Genomic DNA, 20,000 nt, shown 5'->3' on the forward strand with positions numbered 1-20,000 from the left:
ACGATAGAATTTTACCTGAACTAAATTAGAGAGAGAGAGAGAGAGAGAGAGAGAGAGAGAGAGAGAGAGAGAGAGAGAGAGAGAGAGAGAGAGAGAGAGTGTGTGTGTGTGTAGGTGAGTGTGTGCATGTGTCAAGGGAAAGGATATTCTCAAAATTTATTGCTTTAAACATTTTTGTCCATATGCCTTGCCTTGACTTTTGTTTAATAGGGTAACAATTTTCTTGTGCTCATTAATTCTATAATTATAAAAATTTGGAGATATAAATGACCAAACATTTTTAGCCGCACTCCAGCACTGAGTAATGCGAATAATTTCGATCTTAGAGCTTCGAAATGGCCATTATAGAGAGAGAGAGAGAGAGAGAGAGAGAGAGAGAGAGAGAGAGAGATAGAGAGAGAGAGAGAGAGAGAGAGAGAGAGAGAGAGAGAGAGAGAGTTTTCAGGAAGCATCAAGAGTGAGTATTATTTTCCGTTGGTTTTTTCAGCATAAGTAGTAGGATGGCCAAGGAATCAGCTACTCAGTGAGATACTACCCGCTAGAAAGTTATAGGTCCTTTGACTGGACAGATAGTATCACATTGGATCTCTCTCTGGTTACGGCTCATTTTTCCTTTGCCTACACATACAGCGAATAGTCTGGCCTATTCTTTACCTTTTTTTTTTTTTTTTTTGTAATTGTTCAGTGGCTACTTTCCATTTGGCAATTGTACAAGAGACTTTTTAGCTATGCTAAGCAGCTCTTCTGTGAGGACACTACAAAATCAAACCACTGTTATCTAGTCTTGGGTATTTTCATAGCCTTTGTGCCAATGTCTTCTACAGTCTTGGGTTATAGTTCTCTTGCTTGAGGGTACACTCATGCCCACTATTCTACATTTCCTTTTCCTCACTGGGCTATTTTCCGCATTGAAGCCCTTGGCTTATAGCACCCTGCATTTCCAAATAGGACTGTAGCTTAGCTAGAAATAGTAATGAGATTTATGTGACCGATAGTTGAATTAATAAGAAAATATCAACGACACAGTAAAAAAAAAAAAAAAAAAAAAAAAAAAAAAAAAAAAACCCTATGACTTGTATGGTTTTCTACGATTATCAATAACCATAAAAAATTGAGCTAACAGATTTTTTTTTTGAAATGCTAAAAACGTAATAATAATAATAATAATAATAATAATAATAATAATAATAATATTCAATTTAACATCTCAAACTTTGGACAACGGTAATTTCAAGAGAAAATATAATGTAATACAATCATACGCTCACGTACAGGCTTTTTATCTCTCCTCTCACACAGCAGAGCCACATAAAGCCTTTTTTTTCTACGATCCCAGGCATCTATTTGTTATCTAACAATCAAATATGATGCAACGATTATTCAACTGATCGGCCAAGACAAAACTACTGAACGAACAAACATCTGGTCGGCATTGTAGCTCTGTTAAAAAGAAAACAAGGAACAGATAAGGGCGTCGATGATGATACCTCTCAGACAGACCACTCTACTAGTATTGATTTCCTTCCTTCCATGACTCAATCACCAAGTGTGTATGTGTGTGTGTGTGTGTGCTTTGACTCATCCCAAATGACACACAAACACACACACACAAAAGGTCGGTCCCATACACACGCTGTGACTCAGCTGGTGCCATTAGGACGAGTTAGCTTTGGTGGTGAACTTAAAAAGAGCATACTTCACTAATAACCCCAAAACGAATATTATGTTCAAGATGAGAGAGAGAGAGAGAGAGAGAGAGAGAGAGAGAGAGAGAGAGAGAGAGAGAGAGAGAGAGATATTTACATAAAACTAAGTATTCTTTTAATATAGTAATATCTCCCAATATCAATTTTCATAAAAAAATAGAACATTCTAACTTTTAATGATTAGAGAAGAAAGTTGGTATCCACCGGAAAAAATATATAGTAAACATTCTCAATAATAATAACACTTTTCTGAAATACAAACGAGCCGATTAATTACTTCGCTTCATTTTCAATTATAAAGCATAAAAGGTAATTACTAGTTAGTATGTATAAACCGCTTCCCTTTTTACTTAACCATCATAAAGCATTTCTAACTCTTGCACATAACATTTATCATTACTTATAGTTAATGAATTTACAATAACCTTACGGTGCCACGTAACAAAATAAAATAAAATCACAGGCAACATCTAATCAATAGTGTTTGGAATTTTTTTTAAACAAGACTCTCTCTCTCTCTCTCTCTCTCTCTCTCCTCTCTCTCTCTCTCTCTCTCTCTCTCTCTCTCTCTCTCTCTCTCTCTTTCCTATAAATAATGAAGACGTTACCACGCAGCATCAGTTGTTTAAAGGCGAAGTAAATACATCACGCCGGAACTCTGATCCCTGATTCTCAAAGGGAAAAAGAATCATGACCTGTACCCCTGGTTTCTCTCTCTTTTCTCGGAAACCATCAGCCTTAATTTCTTCACAGTCCATATTAGCTCGAACAATTAATTTTATAGGTTTGGCGTCTTTTTTATGGGTCTGTCATCGTTTATATGTACAAGTTCACAAGCAACTATTCTCCTTATTTACAAAATATCAATAAAGAGAAGAAAAAAACTTAATATGTAACGTAAAATCACTGAGAAATATCTCATTCGCAGAGCTAAATGATGAAAAATATAAGATAGAGAGAAACCAATCAGTCGTTATTTGTTTCCCCACAAAAAAAAAGCCTATTCATGGTGGAATGAGAAAAAAAAAAGAAAGAAGCTTTGCGTATTCCATTAACCTTGAAAGATACACCTTAGTAAACCAAAAATATAAACTTGAATAATAACAACGCTAACAAAAATCCAATACCATTTTATTAATTTGATTACTGCATAATTCATTCACCAAACATTTTTCACAATCAATACAATGCCTCACCCATTTTATTTTTGAACCATCCGTAACTTACTTCTAGAAATTGTCGTTTAAAGAGTTCTAGATAACAAAACATACTTATTCAATTAATAATAAACATTTATCTGTAAACTGATGAAATATAAATGCCTTTTCTTCAATATTCTTATATTGTACTTGATCATAATCTTTGTAGCAAATTAAAGTGGTTAAACTAAACCAAATTGGAAGAAAAGTAATAAATATATTCTTTAAGTGGGAATTACACTTGTTTTATACAAAAACATTCATTGCAACCTTTACTATTACCTGAAGTAACAAATTATAGCTAATTTGATAAATAGGATTGTTAAAAACACGACCTCACAAATTTGAACCATTATTCATTTCACACGAGGTAAAAGTTTCGTTGTCTTTCGCCACCCAACAAACAAAATTATACGATGCATAGTATTAGATAGCTGGTAATTAAGTTAATCAAACAAATGGGAACGGACGTTCCTGCTAGGCAAATATGATAAAATACCCGCTGTGTATTTGTTTACCTAATAATTTTTATACCAGAATCAATAGCAATAATTAATCTATTTCATTAAAAATGCAATTATTATCAATTAAACAGTAACCATACTCATAAACCTGTTATATAATTTCGACTAAAATTTATACGTATTCAAGCGTAACTTTCCTATATTTTTAATTCTTACCAATACTCATTGAAATTGGCCATACAGAGAAACAATGACTAATCCAAATAATTCCTTGAACTTAATAGACCTTTAAAAAGGTGAACCATTTATACAAGCTCTCGTGAACCACTCGGGCACAATTGCTCAACCGTTGGTACAGTCTTTTCACTTCACTGAAGGAAATTGTCATACAAATCGTAAATACATAAACTAATTCCCTTCCTATACTTGAATCTTTATATCATAAATAAAAGAACGTCTTGGTATATAAACAAAATAAAAAATATCCTATATCTCATATCTGTATTCACTAATAGACTTGTATTTGCTTTGAAAATCTGATTTGCTTCCTTTTACTCCACAATGTGTACAATCATTAAACCACCTTTGTAATATGCAGTAGCCAAATAAATAGATGTTAATGTCTCCCTATTCATACCTAATATTAATATATATATATATATATATATATATATATATATATATATATATATATATATATATATATATATATATATATATATATATATACATATACTATATATATATATATATATATATATATATATATATATATATATATATATAAAATGCTCCCGAGACAACTGAAATTCATACAAGTGAATGTAATAACGTGGACAGTTTCATTCAAAAGAATAACTTTCATGTAACAATCTTATTGCATCAGAAACTTGCTTCAGTAAATAGTTTCATTTTGTTGAACTGCTAGGTAGTGATCCTGGTATATCTTTCAAGAATGTATTTTTATTCTTTCATCATTAAAAATCTAATTACAAATAATTTTACGTATTGGAAGATTTGAGAGGATTATATGTCTAGCTATGATATTCATGAGTAAAGTGAATACTCAATTTCTACAGAACCAAAATCTTATAACTCACTTGAAATGTAGTACTGATACGTATGGACAAACATAAAAAATTATATTTTGTTTTAAAACATATCGAAAATTTCTAAAATTTATTGCTTACATGGAAATCTCAAATGGAATATTATTTCATGCAACCACATAATTGCGCTAAGATAAACCGACTAACTAAAACTATAATTGCAAAAGAGCACATGTAACATATTCCACATCAAGAAGTTTATATGAAATAAAATATTTTCTCAGAAAGCATCAGCACTCTGATATAGATTATCCACGCCAGACTACTTAAAAATTCAATGAAATTTCTGCAACTTCTTATCATAAACATTTACAGCGGTGTTAAACAACTTCCTCCATCCGGATGATGGCATAAACTTTATACTGCCGCCTGTCCTCTTAACAGACGAGGCTTAGCTAATATAGCTACGTGATGAAAAATGGTCATTTGAAGCTGTATTTTATAGAGGAAATGTGGGCTGAGAGAGAGAGAGAGAGAGAGAGAGAGAGAGAGAGAGAGAGAGAGAGAGAGAGAGAGATGTATGCGAACTATGACTTGAAAGATGGGTTATTATCAATTGAACATTACTCATTTGTCAGTATGTCTTCACAGTTCGTCTTGACCACTCGAAGGGTGTGCAGATTAGCCAGTTAACTAATGTTTGGATCAGTCACTCATGTTGAAGAATGTACTATTCCGCATTTTATTCTGCATACTCTTCCTTCTACTTTAATATTTAGAGGCAGAAATTTATATCATTTCTAATATATTATTTGACTGTACTTTTGTAATGAGATGTGAAAAAAAATAATTTAATGAATCTATGATTCTCATACGCTATAAAGAACTATTTTTGAAATATGATAGTTTTTTTTTTTTTTCAAAGAAATTATCTAATTATCATAATTCTGCTAAAGAAACATTCACTGACACTTTCCTTGTATGCAAATTCATAGCCTTTTCAAGGGATGTGAAGTAATAGAAATATCAAGTATTTCAAATAACAGGGTTTACTCGTTTTTTTTTTTTCTTATAAATTCTTACCCAAAAAAATTCTTAACGCTATATACTACACAGAATTTTATACTAATTGATAAAAAAAATCTAAGAAGAATGGGCTAACACTTACTAAGTGCAGAAGAAGTATGCAAGTTATTTCTAATCTAAACCATTAGTTAACCTTTAAAATCATCACGAATTGATATAATCTACAATAAACCATTTTGAAAGCATTTACATGCGGATTGTTCGTGCTGAACTTATAAAATGACAATTTCCTTGTAAGAAAGGCACATAACTTCCTATACTGTGCTTAACAAAGATCCAACAAATAAAATTTTAACAAAGAATTTGTACATGTCACAAAAATGGCATATTAAGAGATTTAAGAAATTGAGACGTGGGATTAATGCACTTAGGAATAGATAGCTTTTTGTCGGTACTAAATATATTCTCATGCTACAAGAAAATAAACAATATATTTTCATTAATAAAGGTATATGTCTAGTTCGTGTTTAGCATTTGCAATATCGATTTTGTTTTTAAAGAATTGTCTCTCGTCACAACCTGATTACAATCTTTAATAATTGGCAGAAGATATGGAAATAACTTCTGCATGTGTATTGTATCACAACTGCTTTAAACAGTCTCATTTGTACTACAATTAATATCAATTATTTTCCGACATCAAATTCACTTATTCAAATATGCCAAACTATATGAATATGTATATGCGAAATTGAAATAATTACAGCGCTGTTTCTTTTTTTAATATTCGAAAACATTAAAAAAGGTTTTTAATTTGGTTCACAGTACTGACCCTCCTCTCCGTCCTCAAATCTCTCTCTCTCTCTCTCTCTCTCTCTCTCTCTCCCTCTCTCTCTCTCTCTCTCTCTCTCTCTAGATATAAAACAATAGTGAAAAACTATATATATATATATATATATATATATATATATATATATATATATATATATATATATATACATATATATATACACATATATATAATTTATATTATATGACTGATCGCAATAATTACAGAGGCATTAATCTTATGTCAGTTGTCATGAAAATATAAAGTATGCTTAATCTAAAGAGTCCAGGGAGAAAGATTAATGAAAAGCTGAGAGATGAATAAGCAGCATTTAGAAAAGGTAGAAGCAATATTGACCAAATTTTAATTTTAAGACATCATGTACAGAAATGTGTAGAATATAGAAATCCACTTTTGATGGCATTTGCGGACTATGAAAAAGCCTTTGATAGTGTATACCAGCCAACTTTGTGGAGAGTCCTGCGTCATTATGGAGTTCCTCTTAAAGATGTAAATTTGATTAAGTCTGTTCATGAGCATACCAAATGCAAAGATAAGGTTAGTGGAGTCCTATCAAATGAATTTCCAGTGAACAGCGAAGTATACCAAGGGAATGTGTTGTCACAAATATGTTTATCCTCCTCATAGATTTTGTAATGCGTAGAACAGTTGGAGATAGTGGGAGAAGTATAGGACTGAATTGGTATTACGAACTTAGCTGACATAGAATATATTGATGACGTGGTCCTTATTAGCAGAACACAACAGGATTTACAATGCTTGCTTTCCTAATGCATGAGAGAGAGAGAGAGAGAGAGAGAGAGAGAGAGAGAGAGAGACCCTGGCTGACTGCAATAATTACAGAGGCATAACACTTACGTCAGTTATTATGAAAATAAATAGTATGCTTATTCTAAACAGACTGGAGAGTAAGATTGATGAAAAGCTGAGAGATGAACAAGCAGGATTTAGAAAAGGTGAAGGTTGCAATGACCAAATTTTCATTTTGAGACATACATGTTGTACAGCAATGTGTAGAATATAGAAATCCTTTTTGATGGCATTTGTGGACTATGAAAAAGCCTTTGATAGTGTGCACCAGCCAATTTTGTGGAGAGTCCCTGCGTTATTATGGAATTCCTCTTAATATGTATATTTGATCAAGTCTGTTCATGAGCATAGCGAGTGCAAAGTTAATGTTAATGGAGTCTTATCAAATGAATTTCCAGTGAGCAGCTGAGTACTCCAAGGGAATGTGTTGTCACCTATGTTGTTTATCCTCCTCATGGATTTTGTAAAGCGTAGAACAGTCAGAGATGGTGGAGAAGGATTGGACTAGATTGGTGATAGGAATTTAGCAGACCTAGAGTATGCTGATGATGCTGTTCTTGTTAGCAGAACACCACAGGATTTGCCATGCTTGCTTACCAAAATGCATGAAATATCACAGGAGGTTGGGATGATGATAAATAGAAGAAAGACAGAGATGATGAGAACTTAGTATGCAATTGAAGATGAAAATATCATTGGAAGGATAAAGGATTAATGAGATACAATCATTTAAATATTTAGGAACTAAGATCTCCAATACAGGGTCTTTAGAATTAAAAGTTCAGTGAGAGATTGAAAACAGGCAAATCGGACATTGGCTAGGTTAGGTAAAATATAGAAATAAAATCGCCTGAAATTACATAAAAATCAGACTATACTGTATATCAGTTTAGTGATATCCGTGTTACTTTATGGACATGAGTCATGGTATGACAATGAAACCATCTCCAATAAGATTAGTAGATTTGAGAACAAAGACCTCAGAAGGATATTGGGAGTTAATGGCAAGACAGGATTAGAAATAAATCTATAAGAGATTACTCGAGTGCCATATGTGGATGAGATCATGATGAGGGGCAGATGGAGATAGTTAGGGCATACTCTTCGCACTCCCCAAGAGAGATTGGTTCATCAAACGTTCAACAGGGCTCCACAGGACACTAGAAGAGTTGGAAGACCCAGGCCTATATGGCTGAGGACTATGAGGAGCGATGTTGGAGACAATGAATGGAGAATTATTGAATTGAAAGCTAAAGATAGAGACGACTGGCGAAATCTAACAAAGGCCCTTTGCGTCAATTGGCGTAGGAGGAGATGATGATGATGTTCTCTAACAGAGGGTCTTTAGAATTGGAGTTTAATAGTAGCCTGAAAAATACAAATCAAACTATGGCTAGATTAAGTAAAATTTGGAAATCAAAACTTTTGAAATTAAATATAAAATTCAGACTATATATATCAGTTTGGTGAGATCGGTGTTACTGTCGTGGTATGACAATGAAACAATCGCCAACAGATTTTGTAGATTTGAGAACAAATCCATCAGAAGAATATTGTCAGTTAAATGGCAGGAAAGGATAAAAAATGAAACTATAAGACTAAGAAACGATTACTCATGTCCCATATGTAGATGAGATCATAGTGAGCGGTAGATGGAGATGGTTTGGACAAGCTCTTCGCACTTACCAAGAGAGATTAGTTCATGAAACTTTTATCTGGGCTCCACATGGCACTATAAGAGTTGCAAGACCCAGGCCTACATGGCTGAGGATTATGGATCGGGATGTAGGAGATGATGAATAGAGAAGTATTGATTTAAAAGCTCAAGATAGAGACTACTGGCGAAATCTGACTGAGGCACTTTGCGTCAAAAGGCGTGGGAGAAGATGATATATATATTCAACACAAAAAATAAATGAAAAATCTAATAATTATTTGTAGCTTGAGAGAGAGAGAGAGAGAGAGAGAGAGAGAGAGAGAGAGAGAGAGAGAGAGAGAGAGAGATTACAGGGAAAATGTATATGTCCTGTTTGTTCATTTCCTTATGGTATCAGGCCATTCAAGTTTTTTTTTCTAAAAATTTTTAGAACTAGACCAACACCGACTTTCATTCTTAAATGATAAAATTATCGATGTTAATACTCAAGCTTGATATATGAAAAAACCCTCACTATCAACGAACACCATACAGCATATGTGAATTCATATTTCATATGCACACACAGTTGCACGATCTTTTTTAGAGTACGTAAAAATTAATTTTAGAATGTTCCACTGAGAAAATATCATAAAATATTCCAAATATAAAGAATGCAGTGCGCAGCAAAACCTAAACAACAAAGAATTTTAACAAAACATTTGAAGGAACCAACTAAATAAACTATTCAAGCCTTTCTTACAGTTATAAATGCTGGCCGGTGCTACGCATTCGCTGCTTCTTTTGAATATGTCTTAATATTTCGCGAAAAAGACTCAACACTTTCCTCTAAAAAAAAAAAAAAGGCGTGCCGTGGAAAAGTGAATATGCAATTGGCCATTATTCAAATGGGCTTGCAGTCGCCTTGCATACATACAACTCCTAAAAGCAAAGCCTGTTCTCTTTTGGTGGAATTCTCTTTAGTCATTTCATCACCTTCACCAAAGATTTATAGAAAGAGAATAAAACATACATGATGGAAACAGTCTTTCAAATTCTGGATGTCTAAAGAAATTGGAAATTAAGTTTCAACAAAAAATTTAAAAAATACTGCACTGAAAGCGTGAAATTTTTGCCTCTTCAATTTCCACTTTTTTTAATCTAAAACTGCCGCAATCAACGTCATTTAAGCATGTTTTACATGCTGCTTCCTGCCATCAAAATTTATGAGGGTAAATGAGGATGAATCTCATTTTAAAAGAGTAAATATACACAACCGATATAATTGGGAATCTTTTTATCTTTATGATGAATAGCTCGTGTATTTCATTGTAACTTCTGGTAGGTGGTGAGCAGTTGCTGTTACCCCATTCCCGATTACTAGCAATTTTACCATCATCAATAAAACAGACGATGAATTCGTGAGGATTTATCAACAAAACCACAAAGGAACGCTTTCATCACAATGGCGTAAACACTAAGAGCGGTTATCTTTTGGAGAGTGGTCCCCAAAAACAGTGTAATATTCCGTATCCAGAGATTTGAGAGAAGAAATGATTCCTGTAATTAAAATAATTTATCATTAAGTTAAATCTTCTCTGGCAAATTGTTAAGGAACCAAGTGAAGGCGTTAAACTTTTAATCGCCTATGAGTTAAAATTCTAATTTGGGAAAGTATTAATTCTAAATCTTATACCAAGCGAAAACAGGAACATCCATGTGCGATAAACTGATGAGAGAGAGAGAGAGAGAGAGAGAGAGAGAGAGAGAGAGAGAGAGAGAGAGAGAGAGAGAGAAGAGAAAAAAAAAGAAAAAAAAGAAAAAAAAATATCTCGAAAAAAATACGAGTGCAACATCGAATAACAAAATGGTGTTGTGATTGACGCACGATGTCAAGAGAAATCTTTAGAACGACACCTATATTTCTCAGAGTTCTTCTATCAAAATTGGTGCATTATACTCTTAAGCACGTGCTTCAAGGAACGATTCCCTACTGCAAAAGAGAAAAGGAAATGGAAAAGTAATTTTGAGGTGCATAGGTGACACACAATCTTCCCGGCGAACAATACGGGGCTTTTTAATATTTATAAAATACAAGAGACCACGCCACAACAATATACCCTCACCCTCTTCTTTCCTCCAAATGATAATGTTCATGCAATAGGGTTATTAGTTCCATAAAACAACCTCACGTTATCAGACTATTTCTCTTTCAGACACACCTAAGCACACAAACATTTTATATAATGCACAAACGGATACCGTTGGCACGCAACCACGTAATTTATATGTTTTGGCCACCCACGATATTGCAAAGCAAGATTGCAAAGGAGGAAAAAGGCCAAAATTACGACGGATCTGAAAAAGGGTTACGGAGTCTTGCTTCCTTTTTCGTTTCTTTATTGACTTCGCCGAAAAGGGGAAAGATTTTCTTGTAGTCGATGACGCAACCATTTCCTGTTGGATGCAATTCACGGTGATCTCTTACCGCCATTTCCTCCCCTCTCCAGCTCCCCTCCTTCCCCTCCCCTCACTCACTTTGGCGACGCACTTACGATCGAGTTTCTTCCCCCTCTGAAGTACATTCTTTCTCTCCCCATTTTGCACTCTCATCCTCTCACTTAAGGACCTATATCACTCCCCGTATCTTCGTGGATCCAAACGCAAACATTCACACACACACACACACACACATATATATATACACACACACACACACACACACATATATATATATATATATATATATATGTGTGTGTGTGTGTGTGTGTGTATTTCTAACTATAATTAACAGTTTAGTATGTCCTTTAAAATACCCACTATTTCATTTCCTTAGAATTGTAATTGGGCCTTTTTAAGAAACATACATACATATATACATACAAATATATATATATATATATATATATATATATATATATATATATATATATATACACACACATTATATATATACATATATATGTGTATAAAATATTGAACAGAGAGAGAGAGAGAGAGAGAGAGAGAGAGAGAGAGAGAGAGAGAGAGAGAGAGAGATTGTAAATGTAACTGCACAAATCAAATAAATTTAAAACGTTCATTCAACTCACCTTATTCAAACTTCACCATTAATTTCTTGAGAAAGTCAAGGAGCAACAAAACAAAACTTTCAAACTAAAAACACACATCGAGAAATCTGGTCGACGTAAAGTTAAAAGCCTGCACGGGATTAACTTTACACTGGAGCTTCGAAGTTTTACCTTGATGCAGTGTAAGAGCTTATGTCTTGAAAATTTTTTTTGTGTCAACAGACGATAAATAAAACACATACATACATACATAAATATAAATTGACATGATACTCTCTCTCTCTCTCTCTCTCTCTCTCTCTCTCTCTCTCTCTCTCTCTCTCTCTCTCTCTTTTATATATATATATATATATATATATATATATATATATATACATATATATAGTATACATATATATATATATATATATACAGTATACATATAAATATATATATATATATATATATATATATATATATATGTGTGTGTGTGTGTGTGTGTGTGTGCATATGCAACAGTTACTATATTGATATTTTTCCATCAATAAAATCAAGCAGCTCTGTGGTTCTGGTAGACGAAATTTGTGCCTAATACCAAGAACTATTGTACAGTAGAGCTGGGATATGCTCCTAGTATCCTAATCACAGAGTTTTAACAGTAATTTAAACACTCTTGTGAAGTTCTCTTTTAGAGAAAAAAAAACATAGGCACACAAATAACAAAGGACCTACATCCTCACAACAGTCAAAGAAGAAGCGTTAGTAGCACTCACAATACATTCCCTTACAAATTTCAACCTTCACTAACTTGTAATGTGTTGTGACCGTTGTTAACGCGGGAGTCAACATAATTAGCTATGACGTCATCAAGGGGGGGGGGCTTATTTCGCCCGCAATCTGTACAGCGACTAGCATATTACAAAAATTAGAAAAGACTATGCTATGGTAGATAAATATATGTTTTGAAATGTTTATTGAATATAACTCGATACATTCAAATCTATCTCGACACCATTATACAAAAACGATATATTATAAATAGTCTAGAAAAGAGTTTTATGCTAACAGCTTGCCATTGCATAAAGTAATATGCACGTATATTTTGCTTTCGCGAGTCATTCGCAAATATACACGTAATTAGCAAAAGCCCATAACTGAACCGAAGCCTGGACTACAAGGCTATTATTAACTTTTTACTTTTTCTCTCTATTTCTTTTTCATACATACTGTATATCACCAACGTCATTACCTACAAATCAGAGATACACCTAATATGACAACTGATAACCGTTGATAACACCATATGTTATGTTTAAATTTGATGAAATAAAGCTAAATACACAAACACATATACACACTTACACACCCACACACACACACACACACACACACACACATATATATATATATATATATATATATATATATATATATATATACATATATATATAAATATATATATATATATATATATATATATATATATATATAATCTATATATATAGATATATATATGTATATATATATATGTGTATGTATGTATGTATGTATGTATATATATATATATATATATATATATATATATATATATATACAAGACACTCATATATACATATGAAAATCACTGAAATGAATAAATACATACACACAAAAACATATACATATATCTACATAAGGTTCAAGTGCAATTAGGAAAATTCCTAAAAATAAACCCCTTTCGAATATTTGAATCAATAAAAGAAAGGAAAAAAAATTTTGAGGTTTTCTCTGTGGTTACAAAGACAGCAAACAGTTTAGGTCATACCCGTCATTACTTGGCTTATTACAACTTCAAATCGTTGAAATCAGTTCGACAGTAATGACAACAAAAAGAGCTACTTATATCAGGAAATGTTCAGCATTTACGGCTATTCAATGACTTCAAATTACCCACAGACTTGAAAGTTTAGGAACTGACATTCTTCTTTTCCAGAAATGTGGCAATGGTAAAGCAGGATATTCAGGATTGATAAAATATAAATATATGTCAAAATTCTCTAGTAAAACTGTTACTTAAAAAAAAAATTTTCCTATAAACATCAATTTTCGTGACTAAAATCATAGCGCACAAGGCCTAATATAAACGTTACTTATTGCTAAATATAGCGCTTCAACTAAATAATAATAATAATAATAATAATAATAATAATAATAATAATAATAATAATGATAATAAGTAGTTTAAAAAATGGTAAACTTAAAGCATTTCAAGTAACAAAATACTAATAAAGTTATTTCTATTTACTAAAACGTTGCATAACAAGATCACTTTACAGGTTAACCTTTTGTAAGTTATATATATATATATATATATATATATATATATATATATGTGTGTGTGTGTGTGTGTTATATATATATATATATATATATATATATATGTGTGTGTGTGTTATATATATATATATATATATAAATTATGTACATTATACACACGCGCACAAATATATATGTATGTATGCATATATATATCATCAGCTGTTACTAGTCCACTGCAGAACAAAGGCCTCTAACATGTCCTTCCACTTGCGTCTGTTTATAGTCTGTCGATGTCATTTGAAAACCAGCAAATTTTCTTGGTTCGTCAATCCAATATCTTCTCTTCCTTCACCTGCTTCGCTTGCAATCTGCCCTTCTCATTATATATCCTGCCCATTTCCATTTCTTTTTCTTACATGTCAGAATATCCTCTACTTTAGTTTTCGATATCATCCATGTTGCTCTTTTTCTGTTTCTTGGTGTTAATCCTATCATTATTCTTTCCATAGCTCTTTAAGCTGAAACAAGCTTACGTTCTAAGGCTTTATAAGGCTACAAGTTTCTGATGCATAAGTTAATACTGGTAGGACCATATAATTAAATACTTTTCTCTTTAGAGAAACTGGCATATTACTTTTCATAATCTCATTTTGTTTACCAAACCTCTCCATCCCATGCGTATCCTTCCTTTAATTTCGATCGCATATCCTGGGGAAACATTTACTGTCTGTCATAAGGACATATATGCATGAACAATCTCTAGACGTTCGCACATAACTCACATTTGTTGTCACTGCATTTTCATTGAACATTATCTTACTTTTACTCATTCATTTTCAGACCTATATTTTTTTATTTCTCTATTCAAATATTCTATCATCTTTTGCAATTCCTCACATAGTTCACTAAATGCAACTATGTCTTCTGCAAATCTTTACGTTAAGGTATTCCCCATTAATGTCAACTCCTACATTTTCCCAATATAATTCTTTTTTTTAATTAAAACATCTAAGCATACTGAAAAATTTAGGAGAGATGGAGTCTCCCTGTCTAACTCCTTTCTTTTTTCGGAAATTTTTCAATATATGTAGTTTAGGATTGTTGTACTTTCTGTATAGACATCTTCAAGTGTTTTAACATAGGATTCATCTATTCTTTGTTTTTGAAGAGCTTTCATTATTGCTGAAGTTTTGACAGGATTTAAAGCTTTCTCATTGTCTACAAATGCTATACATAGTGGTATGTCATACTCTTGTTTTTTTTTTTTTCAATAGCTGGTAAATTAAATGGATATGGTCAGTTGTTGAATACCAACTTCTAAAATAAAAAAATTCTTGATTTGAAGTTTTCCTCTTTACAATACGTTCATTTGAAACCCTATTAAAGTGGCATTTTCTGGTCGAGAATCACACGTACTCGAGAAAACCTGCCCCCAGCCCCCAATGCGTACTGTTCACAAATTACACAGTACGTTAATGAAATTTGATATGCCTTTCGCAGTATTACCTTTCATAACGACCTTTAGCCTTAGTCAAATAGGTTTTCTAAAAAGCAACGAATCTATATGGATTCCTCTAGCAATGTGTGACTGGCAGAATCGTAAACTGATGGAATTAATCAAATAATTAGGGATATTTCTGAGAACAAATTTTAACCAGTAACAAGGACATCTACTACGTCTTCCTTATTACATATTTACGCCTGGGGTATTTTCATCCCCTGTGTTCCGTTTTTCCCTAATAAATTAACAAGAAAAGACTCCATACTTTGTTCTGATTGTACTGAACATACTAAAGAATGTGAATGAAAACATCGACTAGAGCACACGCAGTGAAATGGAAATCGTAACCTTTAATTCAAATCTCAAGTTGCACACTCGGCACTTCCAAAGGGAAAGAGGCGACGAAAACGTGCCAAGAGATGTGAGAAGCTGCATTAACCTTTGTGGTGAAGTAATTCTTTTAATGTCAAATAGGGGGTTTCTCAGTCAGCGCACTGGGTTCGCTTACATAAAAAGGAAGCCATGAATATAAGAGGTTGATGATTGATCTTTTTTTCTCTTACCCTTAAACAGCAACAGATCATAATTTATGAGGATGGGTACTTCTAAAACTTGTATATTTATTCGCTAACATACTGAACTCTACATCATGTCAATACTAATACGTAAATTCATATTACCAGCTCCAACCATTAGTCGCACCTAATTATTTACATTTCACACGTTACAACGATAGCCGTATAAAAACTAAATGTGCTCGTTCAAATATTTTTCATGACAACCATAAACTATACCTTTCATTGCATTTCTAAATAATCAAATGACTCATATATTTCTTTTTCTAAGAAAATACCAGAAAAAAAAATTTGTATGACTCGATTTTCAACGAAGTTTATTCGTGAGTTCTTTTCAACTCTACACTTCCATCCACGATATATAACGCAGCTTAAAATAGTTTCATTTCATCTACTATACGATAATGCATTATATATCACCTGGTTTCCGCTCTAAGTATAGGAAGAAAGTAATTATGTCTAATATAATGTACGTTATAAAACACCAACTGGCATCTTATCTTTACAATTTTACTTAAACTATATTCCTTATAGTTAAATGTGCTCAAAGAATGCTAATGTGCTCAAAGAATGCTAATATGATCACAGACTAATTGTATTTCATGTACGCAAATAGGGCTAACACGATTAACAGGTAATAGTAATTTTAATGTACTTAAAAAAAGCTAACATTGTAGACGATTAATTGCTGTTTAATGCACTCAAATAACGCTAACACGATACACCATCAATTGTAGTTTAATGTATTTAAAAAATTGCAAACAATAACAGATTAATTGTAATTTTATGTACTTCACAATCGCTAACACAGTAAAAATTTAATTGTAGTCTAATGTATTCCAAAAATACTAAAAACGATTATTCATTAATTGCAGCATAATATAGTATGAGAATGCTAACACGATTAACGGCTAACCGTAGTTTAATGTACTCAAAGGGCTCTAATAAGATTAATGATTAATTGTAGTTTAATGTACTCAAAGAGTGCTAACACGATAAATAATTGTTATTTTAATGTACTCAAAAGAGCGCTACCACGATAATCATTAACGTCAAAGAGTTTGTAAATATACATCTGTTCCACAAGATTGAGAACACGGTGTTTTAGAAAATAAAGTCTGATAATTTACAAGCCTAGGAAAAAAATATACAAATATATATATATATATATATATATATATATATATATATATATATATATATATATATATATATATATATATAATATATACACACATATATATACATATATATATACAAATGTATATACATATATAATATATATATATATATATATATATATATATATATATATATATATATATATATATATATATATATATATATATATCATCACCTCCTCCTACGCCTATTGACGCAAAGGGCCCATGTTAGATTTCGGCAGTCGTCTCAATCTTGAGCTTTTAATTCAATACTTCTCCATTCATCATCTCCTACTTCACGCTTCATAGTCCTCAGCCATGTAGGCCTGGGTCTTACAACTCTGGCAGCATGATTGGTAGCGACATTGCCTTTCATTTGATCCCAGTTTGAGGTAGAACTTTATTTCTATTTGAGTACCATATTTTGTTGATTTTCATCCATCCATCCATCCATATATATATATATATATATATATATATATATATATATATATATATATATATATATATATATATATATATACAATGCTTTTGATTGTCAAAACATCATCAGAAATAAAAACCCTTCAAAGATAAGGAATGAATCTTATGTTAGAACACTTGAAGATATCTTTATGGTAAGGACAGCAATCATAAAACTACATAAGAATATTGTGAAAATTCCCATGAGAAAAACTAAATAATGATAGTGTACAAATACGACTGAAAAAAAAAAAAGTTCTAGACAGGGAGACAGCATCTCTCCTAATTTATTCAGTGTGCCTAGAAGTTTTCAAGAATTTAGACTGCGAAAACGTAGGAATTAACATTATTGGGGAATACAATAACAACGTAAGATTTGTAGATGATATTTTTCTATTAAGTGAATCATAGGAGGAATGGCAAAAAAGATAGAAGATTTGAATAGAGAAAACAGAAATGTACGACAAACTGAATATGAGTAAAATTAAGATAATGTATAATATATATGCAGACACGACATATATGGCTTATGGACGAACCACTAGAGACTGTTAATGAATATACGTACCTATGACATGAGACCGATATTAAAAGTATAAGCATGGGATGGAGAGCCTTTGGTAAACAAAATGATACTGTGGAAAGAGAAAGGCCACTTTCTTTAAAAAGAAAACATTTAATCAGATGGGCCTACCAGTATTAACTTATGCATGGGAAACTTGAAGCCTTAGAATATAAGCTAGTTGCAAGTAAAAAATGTATGGAAAGAGTAATGATGGGAAACACAAAAAAAGACAAACCTCGATTCAAGAGCAAACATTAGAGGATATTCTAACTATATGTAAGAAAAAGAAATGGACATGAACAGAACATATGAGAATAACAGACAATAGATGGACATTAAGAATAACAGAATGGATCCCTTGAGATTGAAAAATAAGCAGGGGAAGGGAGAGAAGACGATGGATTGACGATCTAAAAAAATTTGAGAGTATAGAATGACATAGACCATAAACACACGCAAGTAGATGGACATGGCTGATGCCTTTGTCCTGCAATAGACAATTACGGTTGATTATATATATATATATATATATATATATATATATATATATATATATATATATATATATATATATATATATATGTATGTATGTATGTATATATATATATATGTATATATATATATATATATATATATATATATATATATATATATATATATATACATACATACATACATATACCTAAATAAAATCATGACATAACAACCCCTCCCTCAAAAATTTCAATATTTGAATATTCTATAACTTAACATTCAACAGAATACAATAACTAAATCTTTACAACGATTGAACTTACCTGATACTTACTAAAATCACGTTTTGAAATGGGCCGCTTACAGTTATGATGGCATATTATAAATTTCAATAAATATATATGTATGCATACATACATACAGTATATATACAGTATACAGCATGTTGTTTGGTGAAAAAATAATATTAAGATTTAAAGAAAATAACAATAAAATGTGTTGAAATAATGTTTAAAACACAGAACAAATGTAAATAAACATTAAGTGCAGTATGTAATTCTCATGCTATTAACAGTGCAGATATGTAACTGTCCATTACAAAATTTGTCGAGGTGAGAAAAAAATATACATATAATTTCAACATTCAACACACAGAAGATGAGTTTTATAAAACATCGCCTATTTCTATAAAGCTGCAGATTATACAGTTATACAGAGAAAACAATAAATAACCCCAAAAGTGTATGGAAAGGTTATTTGTGACAAAGAAAACAATAAAATAACTTTTAATATAATACAACTTTTTTGAAGGCGTAAATGTAAATTACTGCCATACATGAAACAAGCAGAAATTCATGTAATAATAAAAACAATTAAAACAATTATGTCTAGTGTAAAATGTAAACTCATAATAATAACGAACCTAATTCAAACATTAAAGATAACAAAAAGAAGCATCTGCATTACATCAGCTCTTCATGCACATTAATCAACGCCGTTAACTGCGGTTCTACTAATTAATGAAACGTCCACATGCACGTGGCGTAGCTCGTCTCGCTTAAAATGGAGTATTTTTGCTACGATAATGACGGCGATATGAAATTCATGCCCCAACAGAGAAAAAGCCGACGATGCTACATAAAGCGAATTTCAAGACTACGAATAAAGCCGTT

At 31.8% G+C, this 20,000-nt stretch overlaps 1 protein-coding gene across 4 annotated transcripts in view; it reads right to left on the reverse strand.

Annotated features, from left to right (window-relative positions):
- The window catches only part of CdGAPr (GTPase-activating protein CdGAPr), an 805,825-nt gene that overhangs the window by 476,587 nt on the left and 309,238 nt on the right, over positions 1–20,000 (reverse strand). The window lies entirely within an intron of this gene.

The sequence above is a fragment of the Palaemon carinicauda genome, chromosome 15 (genome assembly GCF_036898095.1).
Source record: "Palaemon carinicauda isolate YSFRI2023 chromosome 15, ASM3689809v2, whole genome shotgun sequence".
NCBI classification, from domain to species: Eukaryota; Metazoa; Arthropoda; class Malacostraca; order Decapoda; family Palaemonidae; genus Palaemon; species Palaemon carinicauda.